Consider the following 24996-nt stretch of genomic DNA (forward strand, 5'->3'; position numbering starts at 1 on the left):
CTCCTGAGTGGAGGGGAGAAAAAAACCAAACAAAACAAACAAACAAACAAAAAATAAAACAAACAACCCACTCAGACAAGCAATTTTTTCCATAAATTATAAGCAAAACAACTACAGCCAAACAAAGCTGAAGGCTACTGGCAAGAAAAGAGAGGCCTAGTTGCAGTTCTTTCTATTGCCAGAGAAATGAAGGCAGAAACCAGAATCTTGATGTTCTACCCTGCTGTTTCACACTGCTTTTTCACTGTGTTTCTGCAGCAGTGGGAATAAAGACAAAAGAAGCATCAAAGAACAAAGCCCAAATCTCATTCTGGCAAAAAACTGGGAGGGGGAACAAAAGGCAGAGTGGAAGTGGATGGACTACTTATAGCAATTATTGTCAAACACTTTTGCACTTCCTTCCTTAATGTAGCTCCTTTTGTACACAAATGCCTCCAAATAGTTCTGAGAGGCTCCCTGTGTAAAACAATAAGAAAGGAAAACTGCAATAAGACTATGCAATGAAGATAAATTTTCCCAATAATGCAAGCTACAGGAAACACGTGGAGGTCAAATAAAACTATTATTTGCCTTTTCAAACACTATTTTCTTCAGCTGCTAAATAAAAACATTATGAAGCCATTTTACACAGTAAAATTTAACCTTCTATTAACCTTCCATATTAAGTAAACAAACCTTTCTAGCCAATAAGCATCATTGTGAACTCTCCGAGATGATAAGCAATACCTTAATTACATTCATTTACATGACTTTGAAATTGTTCCAGACCAAAGTCAACAACTGCAAGGTCAAAGAGTATGGAAATCTAAAATAAGGAGAAATCCATAGTCGGCCGGTTCACAAGGACTGTGCAGCATCCTCTCTAACCCAGTTTGCAAAGGGTCAGGGACACCAACCAAGTACTTGCTCTTCGTCAATTAGATTGAAAAAGCAAATCCTCTAAAATACTGAAGACCAAGTCCATTCTCTTTTTTTTTTTTAATACCTTATGCAAATCTTTTTTAATATTCTAAATGAAAGTCAGAACATGAAATATACTTTTCAAAAGTACATCCATACCATTGAGAACTATACTATTTGGTATAGTGCCTTTGTACTTGGGAGTGCTAAACTGAGGAGTTTATAACTTTTAGAATGCTACATGAAAACTAATGCTAATAATGTTCAAAGAGCAATTACAAAAAAAACTTTTAACAACAACTGCTGCAAGAAACTTCATAAAGTCTGACATGTCCTAAAACAGCAGAAAAGTAAGACACAGTCTATCCATTCCTAAGATATTAAATAATGGCTCAGATATGATCAATAGCAATCAAATTAGCCAAAATAGAGCACACATGCACACTGCACTGACGGATCATTTCTGGATTACATTCTGTGTATTATAACCATGAAATTATTACAAATATACTATACAAAAATCTAAAGTACAGCTTTTGGATTTAGGCAGTCCCATATCAATACACTGCAGCTGACAACATTTTCTTAGTATTAAATTAGATAAATCTTCCTGCACCCTATTTTACTAGCCAAGCACTTTTTATACAATTCTCAAGCCAACAACCTTCTGCAATTTAAGTATGATTTAGTGCAAGAGAAGCAATGAGTATTATAAAATTTATGCTTGTTCACCTTCTCTCCCCACAGAGAAGGGCAAGACGTTTTTTCATGTAAATATGTATTAGATCCAAATCATTTAAATAGATATTATTCCATAGAGAACATGATGCTGCATATGCCCATTTCAGCTCCATGTTACTAAATAAACTGCAAGATAATGATGTTGCCTTGCTCATCCTAAAGGACACTGAAAATATTTCTAGGCATTTCAAACAGAAGTAGAAAGAAGAGACTTTCACAAGAAAAAAGGAAAAACTAGGGTGGCTCTTACAGAGCTTCTTAAAGTGAAGACAAGTTACTGGCAAATTAGGAAAATTTTTTAGGAACAGGTCACAGCTGCCACAGAAGAAATATAGCTCAGATACATGGAATCTTTACAGTATGAATAGCAAGTAATTGCTATCAACCAATTTCATTTTCTTTTAAATGAAGAAGAGAAAGATAATCACATTTGCAAGGAGAAAACCAAGAAACTTTAGACAGGTGACTAATTCTAAAAGTTAATGTAGAAATGCTAAATGCAAGGTGCCAAATGCTAATTTGTCTCTAATACGTCTCAGTTATATTTAGCTACAAGTGTCACTGACTGAATAGAAAGGAGACAGAATAAGGAAAACTTGAACAATGCCTTAAAATTGAGAGCTTTTCTAGATGAATGCATACATGTCCCTGCTTTTCACAAAATGCACCGGAAGTTAATCAGCATGTTACACAACATGCCATTTAAGTTAACAATTTTTTTCTAAATCATGTATATATTTGAAGTGAGGAAGACTGTCATTTGACTTGAAGCTATCACATACCATTTGGGCCACAGTCAGTTATCTTACAATACAGTCTGACCTCTACTTGATTTTAAAATAGGATAATCACCTTCAACTGTGTATGAACCTTGAACATTATCAAAAACAGTTTTATTGCATCAACGATTTATTAATAGTCTTATATTAATAGTAATGTAACTTTGACTTTACAAAGTCATAAAGATGACGAGAAACGCAGTCAAGACTTATTGTGCTACCTATTTTATTTCAGGCTTCTAAGGCAACCTCATGACACAATCAGAAAAACTATCCTGAAAGTAAGAGCTACAAAGGAAAAACAACAGAATAGGCATGTATCGCCCCAGTTCAACAGCAGAGCAGGAAGGATACAGACAGCCTAATGAGTTCAGACAAATGCTGAAACCTTTCAAGTACCAAAACTGTCCTGCAGCCAGCTGCGCCGGAGCTGGGGAAGTGCTCGTGCTGAGACAGGTAACCAACCTCTGGGACAGCACACGAGCAGCAAGGCAGAGGCGTGAGCTAAGCCAGATTTCCCTTCCGAGCAAAGCTCTGCAGAACGCCCAAAGCCTACAGGCTCACATTCAAAACAAACCTGAGGAAGGAGGAAACGCTCCTCCCAGAGTGCTTCTGGCTCCCAGCGCTCACCGTGGCACCTCTGCTGCACGGACACTTTTAGAGCTGCTGGCCCCGCTGCACCACGGTTCAAACAAAGAGCGGCTAAGAAAGTACAGCATTCTATAACTGGCATTTACAGCATCGGCCTTGGACTCCTAATCTTTACCAGACGGGCACACAAATCAATCTATCAGCTCATAAAGGTATGCTTTTTAACCTCCAAAACAGATGGGATTGGCCAGAAACGTCTGGCATGTCAAACTGCTAATCACAGCTGCCCTTTGCACAAAATAACCCACTTAAGTTGAGGCATGGTTGCACTGTAACAGACATTAGTCTGTGGGAAACCCATTTAACTGTCACACACTCCCGCCACTCTTGCTCTCCCTTAATTAAGCCTAATGCCTTATGCTTTGACCTTTTGTTCTAGCCTATTAACCCTATCTAGTACAAGTTCAAATATGTTAAACCTAAAAGTTTGCTTTTGGTATTAAACGCCAAGCTACAGAAGGATTGAGGGATGCCTCTCTACCCTGCAAGTTATCAACCCCTGTAATAGTCCCCAAAGACAAAACCCGTCCAAACACTAATCCGTTAAACAACAAAAAAAAAAAACGGAGTTTCTTCCACTGGCATAGCCTACTTTTTCCTTTTCAGAGGAGAGAGGAGGGTGAAGAAAAAAAAACATGCAAAACTTCTGCTAGCAACTTCATATCCTCAGGCTTTTGGGCTTTTCCAACAAGAAAAGCACATGCTATCAGCCAAGATCATACTGCCCTCATTTGCTGTTTTCTGAAACCCATCATTAAAAATAAGACATAATTGGTTTACAGTGACCAATCTCTCCTCAATTAAAGGCTGCTTCTGCCAACCCTCCTCACACTGAGTCACCATCTTGTTTTTTTGACAAGATAGTTATGCTTACTATTAGTCTGTAACTCTCATCTGCATCTCCAGGTGAGCTGCATCCTTTGAAGCTTCTCAGACTTGCACAGACTTAAAGACATCATTTATTCATTCTTGCTACACACTTCTCCTTTCATGCAAGCTTAACTAAAGCATGGCTGCCTTCTGCTCCACTATACTTTAATTCACTAAGGTTACACAGCATCAGCAAAACCAGCAGATATGTTTCTAAAGCAGTACTCTTTCGGAGAAAGTCTACCCTAAGGGTCCAGAACTCTGACTTAAACAAGAACTCTTAATTCCAGTGAAAATAACAAACCTCTGATCAAGACACTACTGCAATCCACAATAAAGCTATTTATGTATGCAAGCAAGCTTGGTATACCAGCAGAGGTATTCCACAATTAGTGTTCATAGCTAGTAAGCAAACCTATTCCCCACTCCAAAAAAACAATGATGACTGCCCATAACTGCCTTATAACACAGGTTAGGAACAGAAAACAGAATGCAAACTGCGTGGGGATTACCAGCCATGTATACACTGACAACCACGTTCCCAAATCTTTAGCTTAACCACTCTACTGATAAGTTGAACACTTGGTGCAACATCCTTGTTTACAGCTTATGCTTCTGTAACTCTGACTAAACAGAACTCCTTTAAAAAAGAGGAAACAATCTTGAACCAAAGCTTTGAATTACTTTAACTGTGTTTGAAAATGTGGAAGATTTCAATAGGCTTGTTGCCACAAAAGCCACTGTCTACTAAGTTCTATTAAAGCTGTATAAGAGACCATCTGCTGCTGATCACAACAATTCTCCAGTTTTAAATTGCTAATTAATTAATTATGTTTTAATTCCAAAGTGCTTGTCTTACTGATTCTGAGACCAGCAAGTAATACCATTAACTTGTCTGTAAATACAATTGTTCTGACAACTATAAGATGCACTACAGCAACATTTAACTTCTTTTTTTGAAGAGAGAAACAGAAAAAACATTGTGGGGAAAAAATTGATCTCTAATCTCAGTTTCAGCTTATTTCCAAAGCACTGATTCTGGTTAAATCCAACTCCCCCCAGTTTAAAAAGTGCATATATTTTCTAATGATTTCACTTGGCTATATTTTCTTGTGCTAGAGAACCTCTAATAGCATTACACAGACCAACGTTGCACTCGAGTAAAGTCAAGCAACGCATGGATTTACTTAAAATAAATAAAAGAAAAATATATCCTTGCATCTGCAATCTGTGACATTACAACGGATATGAGAAGCTCTGCAGGCTGGGATTTGGTACGACTGCCTCCAGCTTCTAGACCTTCCCTACTAATGCTCACAAAAAGTTGCCACTGGAGGCAATGCAAATGAGTCCTAAGAGAGACCAGAAACAAAACAACAACTGCTTGTCAACCATTACATGCCCAAATTGTATTCTTTATGCTCATCAGCATTCTCAAGTTCTTAGGCACGCATGTAGGCCCACCGAGGACAGTGGGGCTACTCAAGTGAATAAAATGACTCACAAACCAAAGCACATATACATAAGCAATCACTGGACAACACTCGGGGAATTATTCCCTGGTATCAAAGAAAAATAGGATTTAGGAAACGGGAACCAAGGGAGCAGATCCGAACAAAATGGCAGTGATGCTAAATGTCTACAAGCCATTGTAAAGTAATATCTAATAATGATTTTACTGTGACAGTCCCTTGCCACACAAGCTCAATTTGGATCTGTTTTATTTAAAAAATAAAGAGAGACTGTAACACATTAAGTGTTATTTAATCTTCTCTTTCACTCTGAAATTACATGTAAATCAAGTTCTTCACTATTTAGCTACCTCCCAAACAAGTGGGCTAAACCTTCAGAACTTAACAGAGAATTAGACGGAAACAGTTCAGATGTCACAAAAATACTTCTTCTTCTTTAATCAGCACACATATTAAAAAAAACCCCACAACTCTTACAGTAAAGGAGAGGTATTAACTTGAACATTTATCACTTCAAAACATGTAATAATCCTAAAGGCTTATACATGGCACACAGTTGTCTGACAGCTTTGGCAAGACAAAGAACAAAGCCCGAACCAAAGAGACAAGGTAAACAACCCAAACAAATTATTTACCTTGAATGTGGTTCCATTAGGAAAGCTCTTCCTTCAGGAGTCCAAGGATGCATTAATTTTCTTCCTCAAAATTTCATGCTTGATCTGAAAAGAACAGCAGAAATCCCCCTATGAAATTCTGCAAATCATTCTTGCCTCCCTAATAGGCCTTGATCTACTTTCTTACTGTTGTTGCAACAGAAAGCAATGCTTTATTTTCATTAGTACAAACTGGAAATAACATGTTTATATCAGAAGAAATATGTAGTTCCAAACTTCAGAAATCAAAATCTTCCAGACAGAACCATGAGTAAAACTAGCAGAAACAACTCATGTTGTCTAGACTTGTACTAAGGGACATTATTCTGCAAGAACAAAATCGACATTCAACTCTAAGCCAGAATCCTCTTTTCCTTCCTTTCATTCAAAAAACAGCTGTGACATGAAAGCCCTCCTTCCTATGTAATGGTTACTGCTTAATATTTCAAACTTGCATGCACGAACATCAAAATCAGTTTTTAAAGAGCCTCTATTAATTTACACATACATAAGGAAATGACAAGAGTACAGTATAACAAGTGAGGGCAATGCTAAACACAACAAAATAAGTTAGAAAAAAATTAACTAGGAGAAATTGTAATATTTGCTTTTGAGAGATTTAAAAATAGCATATAACACTATTTCATTTTAGTTAGAGAATGTTACCCATTACAATCACAACCTTAAAAGTTGTTCTTCTCAGCACTTGTCTATTATTAAGTGAAATATTGCTAAAGGTTGCAAACTTACAAATAGCCAGATCATTTTTATTTCTACTATTTCAGCCTTGTTTTGTTACAAGCTTCACTATTAAACATTGTCAAGTCACCACCCAAGCAGCAAGCTTATTATGCATAGAGCCAACTTTAAATACAATAAAATACACTTTAAAAAATGAGAAAGAGTAGACTTTCTCTACCACTTAGCTGAACTTTCCCCTCCCTCCTTCTGCTTGGCAGTGGGTGAGTTCCTCTCCTTATTTCAACACCTTTAGCCTATGCTCCCACAAAAAAATGCACACAAAAGCTTTTTAAACACAGAATTCCTCTGGCACTGAGGACCCCACAGGTGGGTACGGGTGGGTAGAGGATAGAGAGGGAAGAGTGGGAAGTGTGTGTGCTGGGGGCACATTTCTCCCCCCACAGAACCACTTGGGTCCAAGCCAAATTAGGAAAACATCTAACTCTGGCCACTGCAACGTGCTTGCTAACTGGGAAAAAAATGCAGGTGTTGATCAAGGTCATCATCCAAAAACACCTATTCAAAGCTTTCAGGTACATGAAATAACAGCAGCGTGCTGGACTACTGCCAGCACCAAGACCCAACAAAGGATGCCCAACAACAGAGCAAATTAAGCTGAAAAATAAGTAAATACCCTGGAATACTACATGCAGATGCCATTCTAAATCCTTCTTCATATACATCACAAAATGAAAAGGTAAGGGGTGCAATCCTCAAAATTTATATTCAATTGGGGGGGGGGGGAATCTACCATCACACTAAAAATTTACAGAGTAATGACACGTAATGACAAAGGTGCTAATAAACAGTTCAAAGCCTTCTCAATTCCATTTTACTGGAAGGGTAAATAAACTGGATGTGGAATGTTTCATGGACAATGAAAAACAGGATAAGAGGTCCCGAAATGCAGAAGAAAGCAGCACTATTAAAAAAAAATACTCATCTTTCCAAGCCACCTGAATTTGAGAAAAATATTTAATTCCAGTATCACTGCTCTATACTACAAATGTAGACAAAATGCTCTTCACCACCGACAAGTGGGCAAATTTAATCATTCCTACTTCCAAGAGAAGAAAGATTGCTCTATAGTAAGGAAAAACACAAAACAAGGCATAAAAACCCATTCCATACAGTACTGCCATCAAGGTTCAACACATAGATGGGATTTCCTTTAGGTCAGCATTTGACAGTCTTTTTGTATTGCTCCAAGTAACTGCAAAAGGTTTATGAGATTTCAGTGAAAAGACAACAACAGAATTTTTTTATTTCTGGGAAAAAATCCATATTCCTTCAATATGTTTTAAAAATTGAGGAGAGGGAAAAAAATAAAACCTCTTATAGAATAGTATTTTATTCCCAAACACTTCACATCTGAACCACTTGCTTTACACACCTTACAGTTTTTGAAGTGATGATTTGTGCTGTTTTATGGACTACCAAATGCAGGATAGGTGATAACACAAACACCACCAACAAGGCCATCTCCTGGACCAAGAACCATCACTTCTTTCTACACCTGAGGCAAACCCTGCTTTTGACATCACTGAAAACACCTTTTCAGTTCACTTCCCCTCTCTCTTTTCACAGTGGGATAGGGCACAGAGAAGAAGCAGAAAGCAGGTAGCTATGAATCTTAAAGTTTGCTATGGAAAAAGAACAAGAATAACAACTCTAGGACCAATGAGAACAAAAATACTGCTCACCTGTGAGCAAGACTTACTGCTTGGACACATTTCAACACAGAACTCCATGGACTATTTTTTGGGGCAAATTAAATAATCCCTTATTTGTTTTCAAAGAATAGTTTCATCCTAGACTGCAACACATTTTACATCTGGCACCTGATCTCTCAACAAGGACTCCCTCACAACTTCCTTTCTTGAGAGGAAGATCACCTCCACAGAAGTTTTTCCCAACACCGAGTTTTCTTTCCTACATTAAACTCACCGTCTCAGAAACTGGTGACTAAAACAGAAGATCTGGAGCTTCTGCTTTTAATTTGATTTTGTCTACAAGCAAAATTGGTTTTCCTCTGCTGAAGGCAATAGTATTTAAAAATATAAGTATGAAAACAAAATTTCACTCAAGACAGGCAATTAAACAAGAGCAATGAGCTCCAATAACAATTTAAGTATGAGGAGACAATGCCAGGAGGGGTTTGACCCAAGCTAAGATGTCTAGCAACTGCTTCTTCCCCTTTCTACACATGAATATTTTTTTGCATGAGTTTTAGTTTCTATTCTCCTTCTTCAACCATCAAGCCAAGTGACCTGCAACAGACAGCCAAATAAATTACCAAATTAATTCTTTCAAGTGCTAAATAGGTCTGCAAGCATTTCCAAGTATCTGAAATAAATAATCCAGAAACCCTAAAGAGCAGGCATCCATTTTACCGAAAGAGTCCCTCTGCCCACTTTTCCCAAGGAATATCTTCCCACTGGGAAACACATGAGTTTTCATGTGATCCCAGATGTTCACCCAGAAGTACTCGCTGCCAGTCCTTGCATGCTGTTTTCTGATTCCGTGTTTTCCAAAGCAACTGGTGAATCCCTAACACTAAAATGTCCAAAAGCAATGCCACAACCCTGTTTGAACACTTTCCCCCAGTTCTTCCCCCTCTCTGCTGCAGGCAGGCTGGCACAGCTCAGAGTTACTGTTCTTATCGTTTTGGCCTGCTGGCAGGAAGAAAGAGCAAACCACAAATGCTGGTACCATTAACCTTTTTGTCTTTAGCTCAAGACTGTTTAGACAGACTGTCAAATTTAGGCTTTCTATCTTTTTTGTACATTTATGCATATTCTTTCACACCTCCTCCTCTTGTTCAGGCTTCATTCTCTACCTACACACCTTTCTGCTTGTTTGACATTGCCTGTCCTCCTGAGCAGCAATGATCTACACTTCAAAATTTGCACTTCTTGTCCCAAAAGGGTATTTATCCTTTTTAATCCATAAAATAGATATCCTATTAACCCTGCCTCCTGCTCATCACCCAACCCATGGCTCAGCAGGTGGGACATGAGCCCTGCCAGCCCCACAGCACGAGAGGGCAGCCACCAAAGCCCCTCCCTGGAAAAGGGGCTTGTGCTCCCAAACCAGGCACCCAGCTGGGAAACCCACACTCTCTTCTGGATCCCCTCCACTCCCTGTACATTCACATACAGGAAAAAGAAACACAGCCATAAGCCTTTGGAGGTTTGAGGTACAAGCAAGCTCTGAAGAGCTATTCTCAAATGATAATTCACAAAAATCTTCTGGTCTTCATGTGTTCTCTGATAGCCTGCAAGGAGGTGTCAAGCACAGCCCCAGAGCAGGACAGCTGACTGGGGGAAATGCAACTCCCTGGCTTTGCCTTGGACAAGTTTATACATGTGCTCAGCACAAGGCAAAACAGGGCTTATCTTTTATTATAGTCGTGTCCCGCACTGTCACTGGTAAAATTAACAATGCTCTCAGTGCTAATGATAATAAAGCTGGCATTTCATAAACTTTTTGCCAATGTTCAAAGCCTGAAAAATAGAGTTAGCTCTGAAGATACAAAACAAGCTTTAAGCAAGCAAGGCTTCATCAATTCTTTTAAGCAAATCCTGCAGCAAGCAAAACTACAGGCAAATACGAGCACCATAAAGTTAATTCACGTTTGAGTTCTACAATCTTTACTGAATCACTTATTTTTTTTTTCTTGATGTCATTTACAGAACAAATTTACCCCAAACACAACTATCAAACAGTGCAGGTGATACAGCCACTGATTAGATCACCCTTTTAAGTTTACGATATAAAAACATTATTTACTTCTACTTCTTTATCAACACAGTTTTTATGACTATAATAAATTTTGGTTAGCACATCTTTCACTTTAGAAAGAGAAACAAGTACAGGGAGCAGAGAAGAAAAGCATATTTTCATCTGCAATTTTCTGCCAAAAGAAGGGGGAAAAAAGCCAAAAACCTCAATCCAGCACGGTTTGGCATTTGACTGCATGTTGTATTCTGTGCATGCATGGCCTGCAAAAACCTGAAAGCCACTGATAGATAGCTCTTGCTCATTAGATAACCCAGAAGCACAGGCTGGTCCAGCAGCAGGTCAGATTTCACCCCTGCACAAAACATGCAGTCACTACTCCTCACCTCCATCGCACTCGCAGAACACAATCACCCTTACATCTGCATTTCACTCATGACTAACTTGCTGTCTCGCTTTAGAGTCCACGTCAACTCTGTCTCAGGAGACCACTGACAGAACAACAAGTCAAACTTCTCGACTGCAAGTTTAGGAAGACAGCTGCCTCAGACAGCAAAAACCCCAAAAGCTGCCTGAACACTGCTCTCGATGAGAGCTTCTGCCTTCCAAGACGTTAGCTACTGATGCCCATAGAGTAGAATTACTCAGATGCCATTGAATCTGATCCCAACCACAAGATATCCTCAGCTCAGAGAGCTTTTGTCATCTGGCATCTTAATGTGTCACTCTCTCATGCGTTCAGTCAGCCCTACAAGCAGTAAATTGCATTTGTGTATTAACGAAAATGTTTCCTACTCGCTGTAGAATACTACCCCCTTTACACAAGTGACTGCTTCCTCCCCATAGGTCTTCGCAGATTGGATTCGCACTCTTTGTTAAATAAAGCTTTACGGTATCTCTGAACATTTATAGTGCCATGACTCAGTTAAATTCTAATCAGCCTGTGAGCTGTCTGACACTGCAGCAGGTCCCCTCAAAATAAAACAAGGAATAATATAGACTCCAGATTCCAGAGAGATGAGGCAAAAGAGGACAACCTCCACTTCAGCCTTCTTAACAACAACATAATCCCAAAGCCAGAAATCCCACTGTTTTTTACCAACACCTTCAACACGTGTCAAGCATTTTAGCTGAATCCTTCTTTAAATTAAAAGCCAAGTAAACGACCAGGATACACAAGACAGAAGAAAGGTGACGCACAGACACAACGCTGTCCCTGTTTTGCCCATACTACGTTTCCTTAGGTTTCACTACCTTCCAACTTAATCACCCACTGACACTTGGAAAGAAGAACCTCTAACAACGCCGTTCCGTAGGGAAAAACGGAGGGTGGAAGTGGCGGAGAAGAAATTTTAAAAATCACCTTTAGAGGGCTTCGGGGACACACACACACACACACACCAAAAAAAAAAAAAAAAAAAAAACCAACAAAAAAAAAAAAAAAAAAAAACACGTCTGGAAAAGTAACCTTTAGTCTAGAAGGGAAACAGCGACGTCCCTAAGGAGCCCGAAGCGATGAGAAGGCATCTTTGGGGGGCGCAGGGAGCCGAGCCCGAGCCGCGGCCGAGCGGCGGCAGCCCCGGGCTGGCTGCGGGCCCGCAGGTGGCGGCGGGCGGGCAGCGCCAGGTCCGGGGAGGCGGCGGGGGCGGCGTGGCCTTGCCCGCAGCCCCGGGAGCGAGGCCGGGCCCCGCGCCGCCGCCGCCGCCGCCGCGCACCGAGCGAGCGGCCCCGGGGATCGCTGGCTCCGGGAGGGGCAGCGCGGGGTCCCCGCGAAAGGGGGGCCCCGGCGTGCGGCCGGCGCTCGCCGAAACGCTCGCGGCTCCCGGGGGGGACGGACTAGTAACTTTTCCTTTCCGGCGGCTCCCCCAGACCCACCGCGGCCGGAAAACTTTCCGCCCGCACCGCGGGTGCCGCTGGGCGGGCGCTGCCGCCGCCGCGCCGGGCTCACCCCGGCATTGTTCCCCGGTGCCGCCGCCCGGCACGGCGCGGCCCCGGCCCGCCCCGCTCGGCCATTTCCCCGGCGGAACAGCGCCGCACTCACCCCGCAGCCGCCGCGGCTCCGCCCGGGCGGGCTGCCCGAGCCCCCCGCAGCCGCTCCGGCCGCAGCCGCCGAGCACGCCGCCCCGGTACCGCGGCCGGTCCCGGCGCTGAGCTCCGGGGAAGCGGCGGCTGCCGGAGCCGAGGCGGGCGGTGGGATCCCCGCGGCCGGAGGACAGGACGGGGCTGGACAGGGCAGGACGCGCCGCCTCCCGCCACCCCCGAGCCCGCGCGTCCCCCCCCCCGCCCCGCGCATCCCCGCGCACATACAGGGCGAGCCGAGCTCCGCTGCGCTGCTCTCCGCGGCTCGGGGCTCTGCTGCAATGCCTGCGAGGCTGACTTTCAAAGCCTAACCCGCAGCCGCGATCCTCCCTCTCCGCCTTCCACCTCGCCCGCCGCGGCGCAGCCCGGCCCCTCCCCGCGCCGCGCCATTCATCTCTCCAGCCAAGTTTCTTAACCCTTTGGTAACCTCCCGGCAGGACGCAGGGAGGGATGCGGGCATTCCGGGATGCGCCCCCCGCCCCGCCCGGCGCGGCGAGGGCAGGGCAGGGCAGGGCCGGGCGGCCGCGCCGCGCGTACGCGAATCCCATCCCCTCCTGCCGTCTCCAATTAATCCCACTGAAGTCGCGGAGCTCCCGGGAAACAAACTTACGAGCCCCAGCACCGGAGGACCCGTATCTAATGAAAACGGCAGTGGCTTAAAAATAACACTTTTTTTTTGTTTGTTTGTTTGGTTTTTTTTCTTTCATTTTTCCTTTCCCCTTTCGGCGGCTTTGCAATAATAGGGGGGGAGGGAGGGCGCTTCTAGTGTCGTCGATTTAGAGCTTATGTTTTCAGCCTTTCCTCCGAAAAAACATGCGCCAGAAACTTTAATACTACTACTATTATTATTGTTGTTATTGTTATTATTATTATTATTACTACTACTACTGCTATTCCGAAGGAAAAACCAGGATGCTCCCGGCACCTGCGGCCGCTCCCGGGCGGCGCTGCCCCCGCCCGCCCCGGCCGCGGCCCTGCCGGCTCCCGGCACGTCTCCTTATCCCCGGCCCCAGCTTCCCAGGCCACCGGGAGCAGGGAGCATCCCTGCCGGCTCCCGGCACGTCTCCTTATCCCCGGCCCCAGCTTCCCAGGCCACCGGGAGCAGGGAGCATCCCTGCCGGCTCTGCCAGGGCGCCCGGCGGTCCCTGTGCCGCGGGGGAAGGAGGGCAGGCAGGGCAGACCGGCTCATCGAAGCCAAGCTGTCTGATGCCCACGTGGCAGATAAATACAGTTGGGGGGGGGAGGGGGGGAAATCGCACAAAAAAACAACAAAACCAGCCCGGAGTTGGGCAGTGCTTCCCCAGAAGAGTCAGCCCTCCATTTTGGCAGGCGACGTCCCCCAAACCTCTACTGAATGTCAAGTTGTTCTTTAGACTTTGCTGCCACCAAAGAAGAGAGTACACAGAGATACAGGCTGAACTTGGCTGTATAACCGAAGCTACGAAGTGCATGCGACCTTCATCACACCTCCTGTGTGCCCGTGTTTGACAAATGTCTCAACGTGTCGCACGCTGTCTGCCAAAAGCTTTACAGAATACTTCATGATACTTTACTTCTGCAAGTCAAAGACTGACGAAAGAGAAACAAATTTGTTTGCAAGTCACAACTTAATTAACTTAATTAACTGCATGTTAATTACTGCATTAACACGTGCCTACGTTTTAGTTTTAAAACTCAGGTAAAATAAACGATCTATTCAAGCATAATTTTAGTAAGAGACTAATATGGTTAAAGAGCACAGGAATTTCCACGTTAAAGAAAGCAAAAAGGAGTCACATTTATGAAAAGCTAAATATTTCAACCAAGAGATGCCATGAATGAAAGTAGATGTAGGAATGTTAAGCAAAACCTCTTTCACTTTGGAATGTACGGATTGTGTACAGGCTCATAGTGGAGCTAGTAATGTATTACTTGACCTATTTTTTTAAGCCAATGAAAGATTTAGGTTAACTTAATCATGCGTTTTTAACCACTTTCTTCCAGACATGCAGCAGCATTTTCTAAAGTCATTGCATGTCACAGTGTTTATACAATCTCTGTTTTTGAAAGCATGTCTCATTAAATAGCCTGATCGTACTTCCATGAAAAGAATGGGTTTGCACTTCATTTCCATTATAGACTTGTTACCAAATTTTGATCCTAAAGAAATGATCCTTAATTTTTTTATTTCACAAAGAATCTTCATCAATTTTTTTTTCAATGCTAAGCATCTGAGTTATCTAGGGAAAAGGAAATTTTCTCATTACTGCAGCAATTTATCTGCTATTTCAATCAAGAGTGTCTGTAGTAGGGACGCCTTTCATTCTTAACCTTAGGGAACGTATTGCGTAGATGATAGACCTAGAAAACAAGGAATCTTGGACAAGCAACAACAACAAAAAAAAAGTGTGTGGAGTATTTGTTAAAATTATTGCTGTCATGTAACCCACAGTTGCTTGAGGACAAACGTTTCAGAAAGATACAATCAACAGAGCCTGTAATAAATAATAAAACATATAGTAGGTTATTTCCACCACTTAATTGTTATATCACAATGAGTTGTGCCACTAGTCCATGCTTACTTAAGTATGAGAATTCAAACAACATACCAAATAAATACCCTGTACCAGTAAAGGAAAAAATTCCATCACACAGTGAAATCCATCTCTCAAGAAGTATGAAAGTACTGATGTGTATTTGTTGGTCCTCCCTGAGCAGTCATCAACCAAACCTCAACCCACACTCACTCCCCAGGCATAAAAGTTGAGCATCCATGGCTGTACCTATCTACCATCTGTGGGGGGTGTCTATAACTTCACTTTCTTACAGACGTCACAAAACAGGACACTTGTTCGATTTTTCTTTCAAAGGGAATTCATCACTATAAGGTGTTGCTAAATGGAAGGCCAGTTGTGATAGGGAAGCATAAACTACCTTAACACCAGTCTTGGAAGGGAAAAGTGTATTTATAGAGCTTACATTAGAACTCACTCCCAGAATTGCAAGCACTTAGTGGACAGCTATTGGTGTCACACTTCGGTAATATCAGCGAAACACTTCTTTTTTATATTTATAAAAATATATAATAATGCACCTCCTTTTCAAGACAGAGAGGTATATTTTTGACCTAGGAAAACTTCTATCAAAGCCAAAATATAACTATGATTCTGACATTCTTGAAGAACAAAATTAATCTGTGTGACCATTTAAAAAAATGGTTAAATGAATAGTTGATGTGCCTACAACTTTTCTTTGATAATTTTGATGACTACAATACTGCATTAAAATTATGATCAAAGCTGCATCTTCAATATCAAACTTTGTCTTTAACTTGCTGAAGCAAAACAGATTGGTCTGCGCCATATGGTAAAAAGACTCATATTATTACCAAAAAGTAAATGCAAATGCTATTTTGTTATTCCCAAACATTTTTAACCTAATGCTAGCTTATTTTTAAATCACATAAGGTGCTTTGAAGAGCTTGGGAGAGCTACAGTTGCTTTTATTTTTATTTTTCTTTAAGGTTATCTCAGCCTTTCAAAAAGCTAACCACTCTGAAACTACCTCTTTCAATCACAATAATTAAGGCCTTGCTTTATTGCATCCAGTCATGATATGAGAGGCTTAGGATGTGATCGAGAAGCTAGCTAGCTTTACAGAAATGCATTTCCAGGCTAAATCTTCCTCTAAAATAGTTTGTCAGCCTTACGTAGACAAATAATGAAATTCTGTCCTTGACTCAGCCTAGTTCAATTCACGTAATATGTCAGATTAGCCACCATTTCAAAGGTGCCTTCACAGAGGATTAAATTACCTAGTTGTTCCAGAATTTAGGAAAGCACACACACACACACCCCAAAAATATAGAATAAAAACCAAAACAGGAATTATTATTAATCCTGTTTATTCAATAAAGGACTTCAAATGAGGTTTGCTTAAATTAATGATCATCATAAAGCAGTGTCCATAAATGTGCAGTAGTAAGGTGCAAAAAGTCTGCTGTTCTTCAGGAGTACTAACTGGGAGTATCTGAAATCAGTGGGAGCCCTACAGGTATTATCAGAGGAAGAACTGGTCCAGGGAAGGATTCCTGCAGGGGGTACCGTAGGGCATCTCCTATTTTCCTCATGACAGCAGCTGCAACTGTTGGTGGTGGAGTTGAATTACACAATAGCATGTACAAGGAAGAGTAATACACTCTATAGCTGAAAGTTATAAAACCTCTGCTTTTTTATCTACCTACATTTAAGATTATAAAAGTATTTCTATGCATACGTATATAATTCCCTACGGGAGCTGTTTTGCTGGGGGTTTATTTTTGTTTGTTTGTTTTTTTTTTTTAATTAGAGAATCTACTTCCATTTCTCCAAGTACTTCCAAGCAGGTCATCTGAGAGGAATGTACCCTTAGCAGCATAAAATTAATTTTTTTTTCCCTGCATAATTTAAAAGTAGACTTCAGATCGTGACTATTTGTTCTAAGAGTAATAAGCAAAGGACCAGATGCTAGAGTCTTTTCAATTACAGAAACATTTAAAGACAGCTGTACCATATAAACTCTCATGGAGGAATCATATGCTTGCAGCATCTGGTGAGTTTTGGCCATGCCTCCAGCATGCCATATCTGTTCTGAGGCAGGAGCTGGGTGAGAGTTACTTTGCCATGTGTGTTTTTGGGGTAGGCATGTGCAGTTTTTTGACCCTAAACGAGGACTAACACTTCAGCTCTTACATTTAGTGGCAGGAAATAAACACTACTTTCAGCCCTTGTAACACCTTTCATAGAAGAGTCAAAGGGATTGGTGCTAAATTGATATGAGTACCTTACATTATTTATTTTACCAGAATAAAATAGCAGGGTACTTATCCAGAAGAGAGCATCCTGTACTTTTGAATTTTCTGCAATTTCATCCCACTTGCACAAACATGAAGAATATATTTCTGAGAACATTGTTCTGATGAGTCACGTTCCTGGGAGTGTGAAAGCACATCCAGAAAATAACTGGATATATATAACTGGAAAAGAACTGCCCTGTTCATAAGCTGGCATGAGAAGTACCAGTAGAGCAGGTATTAACACTACATAAGCACTGTTCCTACTTGTGGGTCGATGGCCATGCAAAGATAATGTTTGGGAAGGTTATAGGCATGTAGCTGAAACTGTTCAGAACGTTCATTTTCCTTTCAGAATTTGCATTTGCCTCTTTCCTCTGATAAAGGAGTTCCCCATGTCAGCAGTAACAGATTGAAAGAGGACTGAAGAATCATGCCCTCTTTCACACTCTGCTTTCAGAAGTTACTCCCAGTAACAATTTTGTTTCACTGCCCCATTTTTCTGGCTGGCTAACATGAGCTCTGGGTAACCCTTTGTCGTGGTTCTCTTGATGACACAAGGCATGTTGTTGAAACAGTGTGTTCTAAAATGAAATGAACGGTAGGTACAAATTATACACACACGATCTGGCAGCCAGTACCACTCTGCAAATGAATAAAGTTCTGGAGAGGACCATTAGGAAGCACCTAAAAAAGCAAAGCTTTAAGTGTCCTGTGTTTGTCCTTCAAAATAACACAGGTGCTGGACAAACATTTTAAAATACACGAATGCTTTAATTACATATTAAAATTGCAATAATATTCTTTAGTACAAATGATGCTAAGTGCTCTGGCTCAAGTACAGGAAACTGCTGTGTTAAGCTAAACTGTGCATCTCATGTATTTTTATTAAATCTATTTCCCTCCCCACATAGTAGCTTATGTACAACTAAGAAATTCTGAAGAAAATCTGGCTTCTTTGCATAGGTACCTAAAAGGAGACTGTTTTGAAAACATGGTTCCAGTTCTGAGGATGAAATATTCTCCAAAAAAATATTGCTTACCTGCCTGACATCAAAAATTTAGTCACAAGTGATTAATTAGTGTTTCTGTTTACATACAGATGCCTAATGAGAAAACCCATTCAAATTGTACATCAAAAAACTTAAAAGTACTCAAATCACTGGGCCATGTAAAGTTAGATGAGTTTCTGCTTGATTGTATTTTACATGAAGAGTTTATCAGAATCGTGTTAGCTGTGCTTTTATAACTGACCCAACTATGTATCTTTGCATATTTTTGTTAGCATACAAATATCTAGGTTTTATGGGGAGACGTTAGCTCTGCTAAATGTTAGGTATATAACAAATCCAGCTTTGATGTTGTTGATCATCACACCAGCAGTTTACATCTGACATAAAACTGTCAGAGGCATAGGAGTGACTCAAGTCACCATAAACCACAAAGCAACAGCTCTGTTCACATAAGTTACACCCCCTTGCAGAGCTGGGAAATTTCCTTTGCCACTTTTTGCATATATTTTAAAGAGCTGCCTAGCCAAGATTGCCCTTGCTTTAAAAGGAGTGGGAACGTGAGGATATTGCCATATATAAACAGAAGATACTATGCCATGTTTCTATATATGTAATTCTAATTTTGGAATAATTGCATTTATATATATATATATATATATATATATATGATTAAAAAAAAAGGAGGAAATGTTTACTGTGGAGAAGAAAATTCATTCTGGGTTTTGATGACTTAGCACAGAGAATATCTGGGTTATATTCTTAATTTGAACAACATCCATTTTGCTGCATTACAGTGGCCAAAACAACTGCTTTAAAATAAAAGCCTGAGTAGAGAAAATAATTTCACTTTGTTAGTAATTTGAAAGTTTTGTTTCATGTTTATTTGGTTTGGAAACAACATTTTAAGTTTAACCTGCTGAATTTTGTCTAATCTGCTATGCCCACTTTTTGCTTTGTTTTATTATTTTATTTAAGCAGAATACTGTCAACTTATACCAAATGCAAATGGATCCATGTTTTTTTCTGAAAAACTCCTTTCAAAATTATTCCATCCCCTAAAATCCCTTCTTTAATGTAAACCATACTGAAACTCCTGGTACGTCATACTATTGTTAACTTTCTTAATATAAGGGTAAGCACCCACATTGCTCTGTACAGGCAGCTCCTAAAATATGTTATGTTCTGCATCCCTAATAACTCTTAAATATTTCAATGGCCTAGCCCATTTTCTACCAGCAGAATCATACAAAAAACAGTTGCTCGAAAAAATGTGTTTGAAAAAAAACCTGTCTGTGTATTTAGATTTAGACTCTTGAAGAGGTGAACACTGGTCACAATTATTCAACTAATTGTTAAATAATTAATATTTAACAGATAATTATTGAGCAGTTAAATCGTTCAGCTTGAGACAACAAAAAATAATTAAATCCATAAACATTTTTTCACCTCTCCCAAGCCACTCTATGTGCCAGTTATTTGTACTTTTCCATTCATGCTCTCTGGTTAATGTTGCTCATATGGATGCTTAAAGAAAGCTTAAAAAAGGCACAACAAATCAGATAAATTCTTGTATATTTTAAACAAATAGTTTCATGTGCTTTCCAGAGTTATTGCTTCAATTGTAAATAGGTATTGTTCATGTCCTTTCTATAAAGAAACAGAGAAGTCATAAACAATCTACTATGTTGAGTCTCACTATTCTCTACTGAAGTTCTCTTTCCCAGTATCAGATGTGTGCTGCAATTCCAGTAATGAGCTGTACTTGGATTTATGAGCAAAACACAGTGTAAATCATGGCACGAGGACATGCAATTTTGTTTTCTATGACTCATCAGCTTTTTTCCAGTTCCCACCTTGAAGTCCAAAAACCCCACCTTTTTTTTTAATTATTATTATTTTTGGGATAAATTGTATGCCCCAGATACTCCAAATGACTTTTCCTTTGATTGTACACCTGTTCTCTTCTGATTTTTCATTCTTTCTTCCCCCTATCTCTTCTCTGAGAGTTGAAATATCACTGAATATTTTCATTGACATTTTCTGATCCTGCTAGAATGCTTCTGGTAGAAAGAAAATCTATAAACCAGAAAATAAAAAGCCTACTGAATTTTTCCTAAATTCTTGAAAATTGACTAAAAAAATCATTATTTGCAGAATCTGTTATCTCACTGTTAGGTTTAATTGTCTTTTTATTGTCCCTTCTGGTCTTAAATGGAAAAAAGAGTAGCAATAAGCATTGTTCAATTGCTGGAATCCAGAAAAAAGCAAGAAGTGCCACATGCAATAATTCTGTTTGTTGTAAGTTGATACACAACATGAAGCATAAAATCCCTCCAAGAATTTCTGTGTTGTTTTACATTCCCAGAAACCAACATCGCCAAAAGACATAAAGGATTTGCTTTTGACTTTAGTGAGTATGGAAACAGATTCTATATTTTGGGAGAGGGTTCCACTACTTAAAATTTTCAGCAGGACAGCAAAGAGATGTAACCTTCTCCGAAAGACAGGCTCTCATACACCAGCTTCTCTCATTTTGCTAGATCTTAATGTTCTCCTTGAATACCTGAGGAGCTTTATCTTCCTGTTTGGCACAGTTCTAAATTGGCTTAAATCATATTTATCCAACATTTACCTGCATTATATTTTCAAGGGTGATTTGTGTTCTTCTCCCAAAGCCTTTATTTTTTGTGCTCTGTAGGGTTCCACTCTGGCCCTGTTCTTACTCAGCAGTCTGAAGCTGCCTGTGAGCAGTGCTGGTCACTGGCATCCTCCTGGATTTCATTTCCATGCTGACAAGACACAGATATTGTCAACCAAACCAGCAATTTCAGACAATGTTATTACCATATCGACAAGCTGGTAAGCATAAAAGCCTCTACAAGCATCAATTTCCTTCAGTTAAAATCAAAGAAAAACCCTGAGCTGTTCATGGCTGGCTCTTGCCATCAACCCACACCCACCTGAACTTCCAACTCAGCTTTAAAATTCAACGTAGGTTCATTGGCTCAGAACCCTATGTGTTTTATTATTGCAAGCTCTTCTTCCAGTGTTGCAGTCAAAAGATTAAGGCTTCTTATTATTAATTGAACTAAATGTGCTTTGCTTATTGCTCACTCATGCTTTTATGTTCCCTAGGCTAGATTATTTTAATGCCCAGCTTGTTGATCCGCTGAGGAGGCCGATTATCAAATTTCATCTTGTGTAGCAAGTGCTGTTTCCAGAGCAAGTATTGTACAGGCTAATGCATGTTTCATACCTGCTGCTCTCTCATGGTGGCTACTAGCACACCACAAAATCTATTTAAGCTGTTACTGCTCTTGTACTACCAAGTCTTTTCATGAACTTTGGTTTATTATATGAGATATTTGTCAGGGGAGTGATTCTACCAGGTTAAGGCAACAGAAGCTTCACCACTGACTTCAGACACAAAAAAAAAAAAAAAAAAAAAAAAAAAAAAAAAAAAAAAAAAAAAAAAAAAAAGTAATATTGTCTACTCGTGATTTTAAAGCTATTGTATAAGCACTGGGTGGGATTTCTGCTTGTATCCTATACATATTTCAGAAAGTGTTGGTGTATCCCAACCGGCAGATTGCGAAGCACTTTTCAGCTCCTGAGTCCCAGTGCTTGTGCACTATGGCTGTACCCAATGTATTAAATAATAAATAAAATAAATATAAAACTACATGTAGGCACTGTTTCTTTGCAAAGTCTGATTTTCTTCTAAAGGAAGAATTCTCACGTGTCATCACCCTTGTTCCAGGCTGATCAGAGCACTAGGAATAACAGAGGCAGTCTGGGCTGCTCTGCCTGGTGATGGTCTGAGTATGCTCATGATTTCCATTGTTTTCTAAGGGATTCTGGCTTCAGCTACGTCTGTCAGCTGCCATGAAATGCTTAGTAAGTGTTTAATGTCTAAGCTGTTTAATTTTATTTTGTCTCTCCTGTGAAAAAGAATACAGTAAGGGTCTTGTTCCCAGGACTTGGCTTTTAAATGACCAGAAATTAAATCTACCAGAATGGTGTCATTAGAACCTTTCCTGATAACACAGAGCTTCACGACTGAATGGTGAAAAGGAAAAGAGCAGCTGCAGAACCCCTAAAGTTGTAGCTAAGGATATGGGCCTACAGGGATTACACTGAAGATTAAAATATTTTGGCTCTAGTGTCTGCTGTAATGAGAATATGTATAGAGATAAACTGACAGAGCTGAAAAAGTACTTAATTTAGATGGCAGCCTTCAGAAATTAATGTGAAAACAAATATTGCTTAGGGGTAACAGATTGAGGGTGCAAGACTCATTTTTTGTTAACGTTTTACATGACAGTGCAAATCTGTAATTAAAATGGCAGCATTCTTTGTTTGGGGAATTTATTTTACATTCTTAATTGTTTTGTAATTCCTAGGTTATGTTTTTTTTCTGGCAACTTCTGACTGACAGAAGTCGAGGACTTTTCATATCAATACAATGGAATGAGTGAGCTTCATTGTACCGAGCAAAAGATTAAGCAGCAACTTGTTGTAATTGTTGTAAATTAATAAATTAAACTATTCTTGAATATTAATATTTTTTCTGGTCTATTGTGAATATGAACATGGAAAATCAATTGATTTCTTTCTAGTAACTTAAGAACTTACCCCAAACTTTGAGCCACTTTGATGTTCAAAGGCTGAGATCAGAGATGAGAAGAAAAAGAATGGAGACCTCTTCACAATATTTTTACCTTTGAAGTCTCAGGTTAAAAGTACTATTTCTGTGTGCTTAAACAAGCTAGAGAATGAAGGATAAGATCATGAATTATGATAACAGACAAGTGACAAATGTTTTGCATGAAGTAGTTTTCCTTGTCAGGGGAGAGAATGTTCTTCTAAGAGATTTCCAAAGAGATTGGCAATTTGTAGAGTCAGTTGTTGGGAAGGAAGAGATACATACTATATTTGGGTTTAACTGTTTAAGTGGAAATAAAAGATTCCTTTGGAATTTTTCCCCTTATTTTCCCTCCACATTTTATACAAGTGGTAGCAAACACGCACATTATCCAACAACAACAAATCCCCTAGATTCAAGCCTGGAACAGTACATCCCATGCTTGCCCCATGAAAGTCTTTCATGAAAGCTCCTCTGTCATTCAAGATCATACTATTCCCTCCTCTATTTATTTCTAAGTGTCACTCAGCTCCATTCCACCAGCTTGGAAAAACGTCAAGAACTTTTATCTTCAGAGTCAGTTGCCAGTTCTGTTTAGTGAACAAGCCAGCAGGGACCTCTGGTGCCATCAATGCAGCTCTGCCAATGCCCCTCTCTTTAGGGATGGAGTATATCATTATCCCGATGGCTGGACTGAAAAAAAAGCTGCATTTTTAGAATAGTTCTCAGGGAGCAGTTACTGGAAATCTCCTCCCTTGAGACAGACTATTGGCAACAAGTTTTGCTGCTGTGACATGAGGTATTGCATCAAGGCCCAATCCTGCCACTAATAAAGTTAGTGGGAAATGTGCCATTCTTTTCAAGTGAAGTCAACAGGATTAGTGTAGGGGCTAAAAAATGTACCTTGCATCTACAAATGCAAATGGAAAGTCATGTCCCAAGTGAGAATGTGATTTTATGTCTGCTTTCAGAATCTGGCAAAGTGTCAAATCAATAAAAGTCCCTTCCCCAAATTTAAAATTGACACTATAGAAAAGGGAAGTTTTCTTCTCATGTTGCAACACTTCAACTTTTGGTTTCGGGGGTGTTTATTTGAGTTTATGTCTGAAAGAAACCAAGAACAGGCTGTTTCACAGTTGGATTTCTTTTTCCTCTTTAAAAAAACCAATTCATTTCCTCTAATACAAGGCATATGCATTGTACAGATTTTAATTTTGTACGAAACTATTTTTCTGATAGAAAATGCTTCACTTCGTGCTTTTCCTTAACCAGCTTTAGCAGACTCCTTTAATTACCAACAGACACATTTCACAGCTGTGCTAGGAAACATTACTTAACCTGCTCAGCCTGAAAGCAGAATTTCTCTTGATGTCAGCTGTCAGACCCACAGGCTCTTGACTGCACTAACAGGCAACAGTCCCACTCTCTTGGAAAGGGCCCTTTTCCTACAGAGAAATAACATGGTGATGGGTAATTTTAGTTTGCATATACATATATGTGTGTTTGTGTGTGTGTGTGTGCGTGCGTGTGAGAGAGTTGGTTCATTTTTTTCATAAGACATTGTCCTACTTGACAATACTGGCTTTAATTCTACTTAAAATGACAGAACTGGATCGTCATAATTCTTAGTGGGTAAAATCTATGCAGCTCATCAGAGGTGCTGTAAAATCTAATCAGAAATTAGACTCTAATATTAATATTCCCTATAATGCTGTTTTACAAATCTGGAGCTGTAACAGATTTGGAGTTTCACGCATGGTACCGTTCAGCAGTGGTGGAATCCTCAATTTAAACAAATAGCATGTACAGTAACTGGTAGCCCATGGTAAAGAGCTGTGTTTTACGTTGAGTAGTAGGGTACCAAATCTGGGCTTCCATCTGAGTGTATTTCTATACCACAG

The sequence above is a fragment of the Cinclus cinclus genome, chromosome 2 (assembly GCF_963662255.1).
Source record: "Cinclus cinclus chromosome 2, bCinCin1.1, whole genome shotgun sequence".
Lineage (NCBI taxonomy): Eukaryota > Metazoa > Chordata > Aves > Passeriformes > Cinclidae > Cinclus > Cinclus cinclus.